We start from the raw sequence: 13,482 nt of genomic DNA, 5'->3' as shown, positions 1-13,482 counted from the left end.
AAGCCTCTTTAGAAGAAGTAAGATAAAAATAAACAGATTTAAGATACTATTCTTGGTTGGAAAATTAAAGTAAATGTTAAGAAAATCAGCCAATGCTGTCAAAACTGGAAAAAAAATTATTATGTACAAATAAGAGAGAAAGTAGAAAGCTCTAAAAAGTATAAAAAGTATGTGATGTTCAAGAATGTATTTACTCATCACTGTCTAATTTGCCAAAGAGGGGAAAGAAATTAGAGTTTTAAATTTGCAAGTTTCAACTTGGCAATTCTCAACGGGAATTTTGACTAAATATGTTGGTGGGGGTGTAAATTAGTTCAACCATTGTGGAAGACAGTTTGTTGATTCCTCAATGACCTAGAAATAGAAATTCCATTTGGCCCAGCAATCCCGTTGGGTACATACCCAAAGGATTATAAATCATTCTATTATAAAGACACATGCACACGTATATTTATTGTGGCACTGTTTACAATAGTAAAGACCTGGAACCAACCCAAATGCCCATTAATGATAGACTGGACAAGAAAAATGTAGCACATATACACATGGAATAATATGCAGCCATAAAAAATGATGAGTCCGTGTCCTTTGTAGGGACATGGATGAATCTGGAAACCGTCATTCTCAGCAAACTGACCCAAGAACAGAAAAATCAAACATCTCATACTCTCACTCAGAGGCAGGTGTTGAATAATGAGAACACATGGACACAGGGAGGGGAGCATCACACACTTGGGTCTGTTGGAGGCAAGTAGGGTAGGGACAGCAGGGGTTGGGGAGGTTGGGGAGGGATAACATGGGGAGTAATGACAGATATAGGTGACAGGGGGATGGAGGCAGCAAACCATATTGCCATGTATGTACCTATGCAACAATCCTGCATGATCTGCAATATGTACCCCAGAACCTAAAGTACAATAAAGCAATATATTAAAAAATAAATTAGATTAGATTAAATTAAATTAAAAATGTTCTGAAAGCAGAACTAGTTAATTTTTTCAGGTTCGTATTTGATTTTTGTCTGTGTAACATAGATTCTATCCTTGCCCAGCTTCAGAATATCCAAAGCAAATAGGGCTTTTAGAAATCTTTATTTTTCTAAAGGTTATAGCATCACCTTATATATGAATAATAAATTTTAGAAAATAACCAGAATTCTAAACATAATTCTGATTCAACTGTAACATTTATATTAGATATTACTAACACAGTTAACAGTTGCTTCCATCCCTAAATCAGTGTCATAATCAACATTAAGTAGATGTTGTTTGAAAGTGGCAATAAAGATTCTTATTTTTTAATTTTTAAATATTCATTTATTCATTCATTCAACAGATACTTATTGAGGTCCCAGTGTGAATATTACTAGTGTACATTTCATTCATGTCATAACTTCATCACTTTTGCATTAAATAATCATAATTTTATTTATTTGTTTATTTTATTATAAATTGATAATTTATAATTGTATATATTAATGGGGTACAAAGTGGTGTTGTGACTTATTAATACAATATGAAATAATTAAATCTAGCTAATTAACATATCAATTATGTCAAATTCTTATAATTTTAAAACATAATTTTAAATTTATTTTAGATTCAAGGGGTACAGGAACAGGTTTGTTAACTGGGAATATTGCATGATGCTGAGGTTTGGGGTATGAATGAGCTCATACCCAGTTAGTGAGCATAGTACCCAATAGTGTTTTAATCCTTAGCCCTCTCTCTCTCCCTATCCTCCAGTAGTCCCCTGAATTTATTGTTGCCATCTTTATGTCCATGAAGTAGCCATTGTTTAGCTTCTACTTATAAGTGAGAACATGCAATATTTGATTTTGTGTTCTGGCATGAATCCATTTAAAGTAATCACACCATTTCATTAGTTTTTATAGCTGTGTACTGTATATAATATTATGAGTTTTTATAGCTGTGTAGTAATCTATGGTGTATATGTATATAAGGACATGATTTCATTAGTTTTTAATGGCTGTATAGTATTCTATGATGTATATGCACCACATTTTCTTTATCCAATCCATCATTGATTCCATATCTTTGCTACTGTGAATAGTACTGCAATAAACATACACATGCATGTGTCTTTTTGGCAAAATAGTTTATTATCTTTTGGATATATACCCAGAATTGGAATTGCTGAGACTAATGGTAGTTCTATTTTAAGTTCTTTGAGAACTCTCCAAACTGCTTTCCACACGGCTGAACTAATTTCCATTTTTACCAAAAGTGTGTAAGTATTCTTTTTTCTTTATAGCCTCATCTGCATTTGTTGCTTTTTGACTTTTCAGTAATAACCATTCAAACTGGTGTGAGATGATATCTCATACTTTCCATTTGCATTTCTTTGGTGGTTAGTTTTGTTGAGCTTTTTCTCATGTTTGTTGGGCACTTGGAGTACGTCTTCTTCTGAGAAGATTCTGTTCCTGTCTTTTGCTAAATTTTTAATGGAGTGACTTGTTTTCTGGTTGTATGTTTATTTAAGATCCATATAGATTCTGGATTTAAACCTTTGTCAGATGTACAGTTTGTGAATATTTTCTTTTGGTCTATGGGCTGTTTACTCTGTTCATTGTTTCTTTTCCTGTGCAGAACTGCTTTATTTTAATTAGGTCCCACCTGTCAATTTTGGTTTTGTTGTAATTGCTTTTGAGGACCAAGTCATAAATTCTATCCCAAGGCTAATGTTCAGGATGGTGTTTCCTAGGTTTTCTTAGGATTCTTATAGTTTGAGATCTTACATTTAAATCTTAATCCATCTTGTACCATTTTTTTCTATGTAGTTAAATGCACAGATTTTTTAAAAATCTTCTGCTTATGGCTAACCAGATAAGGAGTTGTTTACCATTGCTTATTTTTGTAGACTTTCTCAGAGATCAGGTGGCTGTAGGTGTGCAGATTTATTTCTGAGTTCTGTATTCTGTTCCATTGGTTTGTGTGTCTTTTTCTGTGCCAGTACCATGCTGTTTTGGTTACTGTAGTCTTATAATATAGTTTGAAGTCAGGTATTATGATTCAGGCTTTGTTCCTTTAGCTTAAGATAGCTACTTAGGATCTTTTTCAGTTCCATATGAATTCTGTAATAGTTTTTTTTCTAGTTCTGTGAAAGATGAAGTTAGTAGCTTGATAGGAATAGTGTTGAATCTGTAGATTTCTTTAGGTCAGTATTGATTCTTCCAATCCATGAGCATGAAATGTTTTTTCATTTGTTTGTATCGTTTATAATGTCTATAATCAGCAAGGTTTTGTAGATTTCCTTATAGAGAACCTTTACCTTTTTGGTTTAGATGCATTTCTGGATTTTTATTTGTTTGTTTGTTTTGAGGCTATTATAAATGGGACTGTGTTCTTGATTTGGCTCTCAGCTTGAAAATACTGGTGTATAAAAATGCTGCTGATTTTTGCACACTGATTTTGTATCCTGAAACTTTATTGAAGTTTATCAGTTCCAGGCATTTTTTAATGGGAGTCTTTAGGGTTTATTAGATATAGACACATATTAGCAGCAAAGAGAGATAGATTGACTTCCTCTCTTGGATTCCTTTTATTTTTTTTCTCTTGCCTGATTGCTCTGGTTAGCACTTCCAGTACTATGTGGAATAGGAGTTACATAAGATTAGTCATCCTTGTCTTGCTCTGGCAAGGTTTTTGCCTGCACAGGATGATGTGGGCAGTGGTTTGTTATAGTTGGCTCTTATTATTTTGAGGTACATTCATTCAATGCCTAATTTTTTGATGGTTCTTATTATAAGGGGATGTTGGATTTTATCAAAAGCTCTTCTGCATCTATTGAGATAATCATATAGTTTATGTTTTTATTTCTGTTTATGTGTTGAATCACATTTATTGATTTGCATATTTTGAACAAACCTTGCATTCTAGAAATGAAACTTACTTGATCATAATGAATTAACATTTTGCTATGCTGTTGGATTTGTTTTACTAATATTCTGTTGAGGATCTTTTTGTCTCTGTTCATCAGGGTTATTTGCCTGTACTTTTCTTTTTTTCATTGGCTTTTGCTAAGTTTTGGTATTATGATGATGCTGTTCTTATAGAATGAATTAGGCAGGAGTCCCTCCTCCTCAAATTTTTGGAATAGTTTTAGTAGGATTGGTAACAGCTCTTCTTTTTATGTCTGTTAGAATTTATCTGTAAACCCATCTGGTCTGGGGCTTATTTTTAATTGCTTATTCAATTTTGGAATTTGATATTAGTCTTTTCTGGGTTTAGATTTCTTCCTGATTAAATCTTGGCAAATATGTGTTTCCAGGAATTTTTAAATTTTCTTTGTTTTTTGTCACAATTCATTTTTATTAATAGAAAATAAACACTTATTCCAGTTTCAAAGTTGTTATACTTGAAGTTGCTAATTTTAAAAAAATGAATTTTAAATAATTAATAATCCTGCTTTGACTAAGACAATTAAATGTGGCTTACAAAAAAGTATTCAGCACCATTTGCTCATAGGTCTTTCAGAATTTGTTCTTAAAGTTTTTGGAACTTTCCTGTCCATAAAGTACAGGAATTACTGAGCTACATCAGAAAGCCTCTCTGGGACAGGCAATGGGGAGTTAATCAGTCATCATAAAGGAATCCACATACATTCAGCATGGACTACACAACAATACCTTCCCTTCTACAGTAGCTAAAGAGTGCCATGCTTTTTAGCACTGAGGTATGAGGAATGTCAAACTGTTATTTGCTGTTAGAATTGGTCTTCCCAGATAATAACAGTAAATCTCTGGCACAGATGCTGTTGGTCCTTAATGTCCTGTGATTTTAGGAAATAGTTTGGATTTAATTCAATTTATTCAGAAATCAAACCTGTTTAATGAGGTTCACTACTCTGGCAGAGTAAGGGTATGCTATGCTCGGTTAGGATTTTTATAAAATATATATAATGTGTAAGTAAATAATAGTCAAAAATCATACAAAAATACTATATTATTCAAACCAATATCTATTTTAACAAAATGTTTATAACTAAAAATTGCTGATGAAAATAAACTGAAAGGTATGACAAAGAGGACTCAGCTCTGTTGCTTAACAAACTTTTAAAATACATGTGCCTATAAAGCTATTCAAGGAGAGGGAAGGAGGTCCTCTTCTCCTCATTCTTACTTTAGAATTCCTATTGGGCCTGGGCCAGAAATTAGCACTTCTAAATATTTCACAGAAGTCCAAAGTGTTAAAAAAAAATCTTTTATGCAAAAGAACGTATTTCAGCATCAGTGAGTAATAACACTCATCAGAATTTCCCAATAACACAAAAACAAAGCCAAGTCCATACATTTGATCAGATGTCAGAGTAATGGGAGGTGGACGATTATGTCAACCTTAGTCAGAGTTCCTGCTGGCTTCTTCCTATACACTGTTCACCAATTTGATAAAGTGGACTTTGTGAGAGAATAGTGTTTGATGGCCAGGACATCTTTTGGGCATTTCTTCCTAAGTAGAATGCACAACAGATAAGGGAGGAAGGGAGCTAACACAGGGAAGCTACTCTTTCCAGCTCAGAAGGAGTTGATGAAGCCCATATACGCATTCAAGAAGACCATGAGATCCTCTAGCTGTGGACAGTGGCTAATGTGGTCATCCAGAATCGGCACTGTGGACCAGGTGTCCCCAAACTATGGCCCACGGGCCGCATGTGGCCCCCTGAGGCCATTTATCCAGCCCCCTGCCGCACTTCAGGAAGGGGCACCTCTTTCACTGGTGGTCAGTGAGAGGAGCACAGTATGTGGCGGCCCTCCCACGGTCTGAGGGACAGTGAACTGACCCCCTGTGTAAAAAGTTTAGGGACGCCTGCGTGTGGACCATGTCAGCGTTTTCCTGTACAGTTCCAAAAACTCTGGATGGGGATTTACAGGATCCAATGGCCCATAGATAAAATGAATGGGGATAGTTACAGAAGCAAGAGCTCCCACCCAGTGCCTTCTGAACTTCTTCCTCTGATTGATGTACTGTAAGAGACTGTCAATGACCAAGTTCCCATCATTGTTGCGGATCCCTGCCCACATGTCCCACAGCTCACTCTCAGGGGGCTGAGTATACGGCCTAAAGACTGGGGTGAGACCTCAAGAGAATACAAAGAAGCTCATCAGTCGTGTGAGGATGGGTGACAGCACGCCTCCATCTCTGAGCAGCTTTTGGAGAAGGAGTGGTTGGTGGGTCTCAGGAAAGATACTTCCATTTGACAGACAGAGCCTCTTTATGGTAAGCTGACCAGATCGATTCTGCTTGTACCTGTAGAGAAGCTCCTGAGCAACAATATCTCCATAGTCATGAGACAGAAGGTTGATCTTGCGATTCTGGAGCCCCAGATGCCTCGAAAGAGCTTCCACGATGCTGGCCTGCTCAAATATGGAATAGTGATGTGGTCTCGATTTGTCACTGAAGTCAAAGCCTAAGAAATCAAGAGCAATCATGCAATGAAACCTCAAAGTCAGACCTTCCCAAATCTTGTACCAATCATAGCTGGATGTTGGAAAACCATGTAAAAGCACAACTATCTCCAGACTTGCAACCACACCCATAGAGTCTTGGTAGAGGATACGCAGTCCCTTTTAAGTGAAAAACTTGCCTGAAGACTTCCATGAGTGCAGGGCAGGGGAGAGCTGAGGGGGTGGGATGTGCAGGTATGCAGCAAGCAGGGGTATAGCCAACAGCCTCATCTGTACCCACCACTCCCTCATCCTGATTCAGGTCAGGCTACAGGACTCCACGTTTGGGGGAACTGCTCAGAATTTTTAAATTTTCTCTAGATTTTCTAGTTTGTATGTATAGAGTTGTTCACACTAGTCTTTAAGGATGTTTGTATTTCTGCAGGATTGGTTGTAATGCCACCTTTGTCATTTCTGATCATGGTTATTTGGATTATCTCTTTTTTTTCTCTGTTAATCTAGCTAGTGGTCAACATTTCTTTGATTCTTTTTATGGATTATTGAGTCTCAGTTTCAATCTGTTCTGCTCTGATTTTAGTTATTTACTCTCTTTGTGGTTAGCATTTTCTTAATTTTTTTGTGGTTAGTATTTTCCTATTTTTCTATTTCCTCTAGGGTTCATGTTAAGTTGTTAATTTAAGATCTTTTTAACTTTGTGACATGGACATTTAACATTATAATATTTCCTATTAACATTGCTTTGGCTGCACAGTGATTTTATATGTGGTGTCTGTTTTTATTTATTTCAAAGAACTTCTTTGACTTCTGCCTTGATATTGTTGTTTATCCAAAAGTTACTCGGAAGCAGGTTGTTTAATTTCTACATAATTGTGTGGTTTTGAGACATATTCTTGATATTAATTTCCATTTTTATTCCACCATGACCCAAGAGCATGATTGGTATAATTTTGATTTTTAAAAATTTTATTGAGACTTGCTTTATAGCTGAGCATGTGAATGATCCTGGAGCCAATTCTCTGTGCAGATAAGAATGATGGATATTCTACAGTTGATGGGTGGAGTATTCTGTAGTTGTCTGTTACATCCAATTGGTCAAGTGTCAAATTTATGTCCAGAATTTCTTTGTTAGTTTTCTGCCTTGATGATCTGTTTAACACTGTCAGGAGGGTGTCGAAATCCTCCAGTGTTATTGTGTGGCTGTCTAAGTCTTTCTGTAGGTCTAGAAATACTTGTTTTATGCATCTGGGTAATCCAAAGTTGGGTCTGTACATATTTAGGATGTTAAGTCTTCTTGATGTATTGAATTCTTTATCATTATGTAATGCTCTTCTTTGTCCTTTTTTATTGGTTTAAAACCTGTTTTATATGATATAAGAATAGTGATCCCTGCTCTCCTTTTTGTTTTATTCACATTATAGATCTTTCTAAAACCTCTTACTTTGAGCCAATGGGTGTTGCTACACATGAGATGCATCTTTTAAAACCAGCAGACAGCTGAGTCTTTTTGTTTTTTCTTTTCCAACTTGCCACTGTGTGACTTCTAATTGGAGTGTTTAGGCCATTTATACTCAAGGTTAATATTGCTATATGAGGTTTTGATCATATCATTTATCATTAAGTTTTTAGTTGGTTGCTTAATATGGTCTGTGGGCAAAGTACTCAAGTATGTGTTTGTGGTAACAGGTATCATTCTTTTATTTCCATGTTTAGAACCCCCTTAAGATATCTTGCAAGATTGATCTAGTGGTAATGAATTTTTTTAGTACTTGCTTGTCTGGAAAAGACTGTATTTCTCTTTTGCTTATGAAAGTTACTTTGGTGGGATATGAAATTCTTGGTTGAAATATCTTTTTTTTAATAATGAGGAAAATAGGCTGCCAGTCTTCTGTGGTTTGTACAGTTTCTCCTGAGAAGTCCACTGTTAGCTTGAGGGGATTCCTTTTGTATGTTATCTGGCTTTTTTCTCTAGCTTCCCTTAAGAATTTCTTTTAGCACTGACCTTGGACCGTCTGCTGACTACATTCCTTGGTGATGTTTGTTTTGCAGAGTATCTCACAAGTGTTCTCTGTATTTGTTATATCTGTTTATCTACCTCTCTAGCAATATCAGGGACATTTCTTGAATTATTTCTAGGTTGTTTTCTTTTTATCTATCTCCCTCAGGAATGCCAATTATTTACATAAGTTTGGTAACTTTTCATAATCTCATATCTCTTGGAAGACTTTTTCATTTATTAAAATTATTATTTTTTCTTTATTTTTGTTTGACTGGATTAGTTAGAAAGACTAGCTTTCAAGCTCTGATTTTTTTTTCATTATTATTCTGCTTGGTCCAGTCCATTGATAAAGCTCTGCACAGGATGGGTAAGCTGGCTCAAGCTGCTGTTCCAGGCAAGCAGGTGCTCTGAATGCCTGGAGATCTGTCTGAATGGGAAGCAGTGAAACACCCAGTGCACCCAAATCTCTGCACAGGAAAGGTGGGGCAGTTTGGGCTGCTGATCCAGATGGGTGGGTGCTCCATATGTCTGGATATCTGTGTGGGCATGAGATGGAGATGGCCTCACTGTACCATGATCTATGTCCAGAAATGGTGGTGTGGCTCAGGCTGCTGAAAAGGGTAAATGAGTGCTCCAAATGTCTGGAGAATCTGCCTAGACGTGAAGTAGAGAGACCTCCTTGCACAGGATCTCTGCACAGGAATGGTGTGGGTATTCAGGCTGCTAGTTCCTGCACTATGATTTCAGGGAAGCCAGCTGGGGCACGAATAAATGACACACACAGACCAGTTCCAACTTGCCAAGCTGGCCCTGGCTGTAACTCCCATTATATAGGAGATACAGCAGCTGTAGCAGCTCTTTTCCAGCCCCAGGCCTATGACAGGGGAAAGTACAGTTCCAGCTCCTGCTGCTGAGGCACTCTCCATAGTTCTGGCTGTGAGGGCCTCTATTTCACTCCACAGCAGCTGCTCCAATCTCTTCCCCAAGACGAAAAAGTCTGTGCTGTCGTGCTGCAGACCAAAGAATGGCTGATTTTGTATAACTCCATATTAAAAATGGTGTTCTTCTCTCTGTCCCAGTTCTGGAAAAATATCTGCAGCTATTCCTGGTGTCTTTCCCTCACTGCATCTCTAAGCTTCTCCATGTTATCTCTAGGGCTTGGGAAAAACAAAGTGCTCTCCCTCAGCCTGGGTTTCTCTAATCCCCAGGGGAAAGATGAATGATAAGGGGAGGCTCTTGGTCTCTCTCTAATGTGCTGTGGTTTTACTCACATTTATCAGCAGGATGGCATCATGGGACCTATTTGACTGTATCTTTCTCTTTGAGATCTAGGTTATAATTTATTATTGCAGTGGATTCCCATTTTCCTTGTTGAATTAAAGCTAAGAGGTTGATCCTTATGCATAGAGTTGACCCTTATGCACTATGCAGCTATTGCTAACTGGCTGAGGTATACTAAAAACCTGTAATCTTCCATCTTGAAAAAAAATCCAATAATGATATCTAATATGACTAGAAAGTCAATTTTTCAGTGGCTAATTAATCACTTTAAAATCTATAAATAAATTACAACAACTTTATTCTCCCATAAACTAAGAAAATCAGCCAGAGATAGCTTTAGTTGTACTAATTCCTTAATTTTGTTTGAAATTAAGATGTAATGCTGAAGTTTTCAGGAAAAAGAAAAATAATTAAATGAATGTGATACTTACCCTGCATTTGGAATGCATATTAATGGAGATGATTATACAATGCACATTTTACATTTCAGAGAACTGGTGCTTTAGCAAAGCCCCCCTGTAATATAAAAAATGTTTGAATTTATCTATTCTCTGTAATTCTTCTTTTTTTTTGAGACAGAGTCTTGCTCTGTTGCCAGACACTAGCTGGAGTACAGTGGCTCAATTTTGGCTCATTGCAGTCTCTGCCTCCTGGGTTCAAGCAATTCTCCTGCCTCAGCCTCCCTAGTAGCTGGGACTACAGGCACATGCCACCATGCCTAGCTAATTTTTGTATTTTTTAGTAGACACAGGGTTTCACCACTTTGGCCAGGATGGTCTCGATCTCTTGACCTTGTGATCTGCCCGCCTCGGCCTCCCAAAATGCTGGGATTACGGGCATGAGCCACTGCACCCAGCCCTATTCTCTATATTCTTATATTGTCATCACAAATTTTGTTGTATTTATTTTGTTCTTTCCATTCATACTTGCAAGTGATAAATGGCCATGTTTACATTTTATATTTGGTTTATCTATTTACTTTGTATTCATTTTACATGTAAAATTGAGTCAGTGTATAAAATAATGCAGCAGATACTGAGCTTTATATTGCTATTGGGCATATACTGCACAAGGAGGTTATCTGATCTCTAACTTAATCACAGGGAAATATTGCTAAAGGGAAAGCTAACAATGAAAGATTATGCCTTTGTGAAATTTAACTATAAACCCATTATATAGCATTAATGTATAATTTTCTTACTTTCTGCCACAGATGAGATTTACTGTATATAGCTATTGAATGTGAGCAAAAGTAAAAGAATAAGTAAAAAAAAAGCCTTTATATGATGTGATTTAAGCATATCTAGAGAAGTTATCAATGTCTTGATAATATTGTGGATACAGATAAAGCAAACATGTATTTCAGAGGGATACACTTTTATACTATTTAAAAGTTAAGCTATAGAAATAAAATAGTGTGTTTTGTGTTAGTTTTGCCACCTGAAATAGTAGTTAATTCAAGATAGATGAACAACTATACCTTAAAAACTTACAAAAAAGCTTTTCGCAACATTTCATAAATCTCTGGCTGTAATCACTTTTTGTGCTTCATCTAGGACTATAAAAAGAGACGTATCGCTTACTTATTATAGTGCCATATTTGAAGTACTCCATTTATATATTTAATACCTTTTGTATCTATTTTCTTCCGTAGCTTAATAGCATACTTGGGCTTTGTAGGCTAGGAAAATGAAATAACACAAAGACAATAGAATGTACTCCAGCTGACTGAATGTCTGTATTTGAAATGGGCCAGTTAGCACAAAAATAACAAGTCTTTAACAAAAGAACTACAAGTGTAATATATTCCTTTCTTCGTTTTTGAAGCTGTACTTAAAATGATATTTTCTCCTTGCAATCAATTTGAATAAATCTATAAATCTTCTTCAAATCATCTTCAAAATAAATGATTATCTTTTTGGGGAAGATCACTGCTTGTCCATCTTTTACATAAACAATTGCTAGGTCACACTTTTATAGTACATACTTTAAATAGACAGAAATTCTGGGCTATTGTCTTACTCACCTCTTTATATTTTCACAATTTATCTGAAGCTTCAGCATAGTAATGAATCAAACAATGTTATGTGTTCTCCCTAGCAAATAAATTGTTATATCAGAAAACAGTGAGGTGTTGTTTGCTGTAAGTTTTACTATAATTTTCACATTGACTGCAATGTTGCTCCATAGGAATTTATTAAAGAGAAAAATGTATATATCAAAACAGTACTTTGCAATTAGAGTGTGGGAAATGCCCTAAATCCACATTTTACCTTGATGAGATAACATGGACTGCTGTCTAAGAAGAGATCTATATATCCCAGCTGCTGTTTCTTAAAGAATAGTCTGCTGAATACTGCTGGTCTCAGGTGATCTATTAAATGGCCGGCAAGCATTTTGTGGCTTTAGAAATAAAGAAACTTGCATGAGATACACAGAAAATGTAAATTCACTTATAATTTTACATACATTTTCATTATGTTATTAATAATCATGAAATTTATGAAAGTTGGCAGTTTCACAAGAAATCTTAAGCTAATATTTAGTTGATAGGATAAAAACATTTCTCAATATACATAATTTTATAAACTTTGTGTTTTGACAGTTTCATTTATTAAATTTCCATTTTGTGATATTTGTTCTATTACATCACTGTAGCCACAGATCCTATGGTGATTCCCAATGATCCCTATCTCCTGGTATTTATGCATTTATGCAATCACATACCTTGATTATGAATGGGGACTGTGACTTGGACTTAACCAGTATAATATGGCAAAGGTGATAGGATGTCACTTCCATGTTTAAGTGACCTTATATAAGACTCTCTCTTATATAGGTCTCTACTTGCAAGCTTGATGAAGAAAGTGACTGTGCTAGAGAAGCCTCTGTGGCAAGGAACTGTGGAAAGTCTCAGAACTATAGGTACCTGTGGAAACTCAAAGCAGTCTCCGGATTGCAGAAAGCTAGAGCCCTTGGTCACATAGTAACAATAAATTATATCAACAATCGGAGTGAGCTTGAAACAGATTATTCCTAGTCTAACCTCCAGATGAAAATGCAGCCCAGCTAATATCCTAATTGAAACTTTGTGGGACCCTGAAGAAGACTTAGCTAAATTGTGTCCTGATTCCTGACACATGGAAACTGTGAAATAATTGTGGGTATTTTAAAGCCCTTAAATTGGTCCTAATTTGTTACACAGTAATAGAAAACTAATATAACCACAAATTCATAATGATATATGTATGGTTTAAAAGTGGTTCACTGAGAAAGTGAAAATGGTGTTGTAACAGTAGAATGCCAAATCAAGTTGCAATCACGGTGAACAGGGTCCCACTAAACATATACAGTGTAAGTCTGTTTGCGCCAAATAAGTGAGTCTCAAAGTTTAGTACATTTGTATAAATAGAAGAAAGATAAACTTTTGCATATATATGTTTTTGGAGCAGTGATTATTTTGCTCCAATCCAAGTTGTATTGTTTCTTATGGAACTTTTCTTAAAAAAAAAAAGTGGTGCTAAATCATCACAGATTGCCAGACATTTCAAATTAAACATACTAATCTCTCTGGTAAGCCAACTTATTTTATTTTTCTCTCTAAAAGGACAAATCAGTACTTTCTAGATTTAAAAAAAGGAGTTTTGTCAGTACATACAGAAGACTCAACTATGTAGGAATAAATCAAAGTTGCTCTTCACATGTAGCATTAACTGACATAAGATAAACTGCCAAGAATCTTGGAAAATCAGACAAATAAACAGAAAAAACAATTGCTCAG

General features: G+C 35.8%; 1 pseudogene; it reads right to left on the bottom strand.

Annotated features, from left to right (window-relative positions):
• Nucleotides 1-5,815: 5,815 nt before the first annotated feature.
• Nucleotides 5,816-6,645, bottom strand: LOC101048578 (mesoderm-specific transcript homolog protein pseudogene; annotated as a pseudogene).
• Nucleotides 6,646-13,482: the final 6,837 nt, after the last annotated feature.

Source organism: Saimiri boliviensis, chromosome 11 (genome assembly GCF_048565385.1).
Source record: "Saimiri boliviensis isolate mSaiBol1 chromosome 11, mSaiBol1.pri, whole genome shotgun sequence".
Taxonomy (NCBI): Eukaryota; Metazoa; Chordata; class Mammalia; order Primates; family Cebidae; genus Saimiri; species Saimiri boliviensis.
The sequence above is the reverse complement of the archived record's forward strand: the minus strand, read 5'-3'. Positions and strand labels throughout refer to the sequence as shown.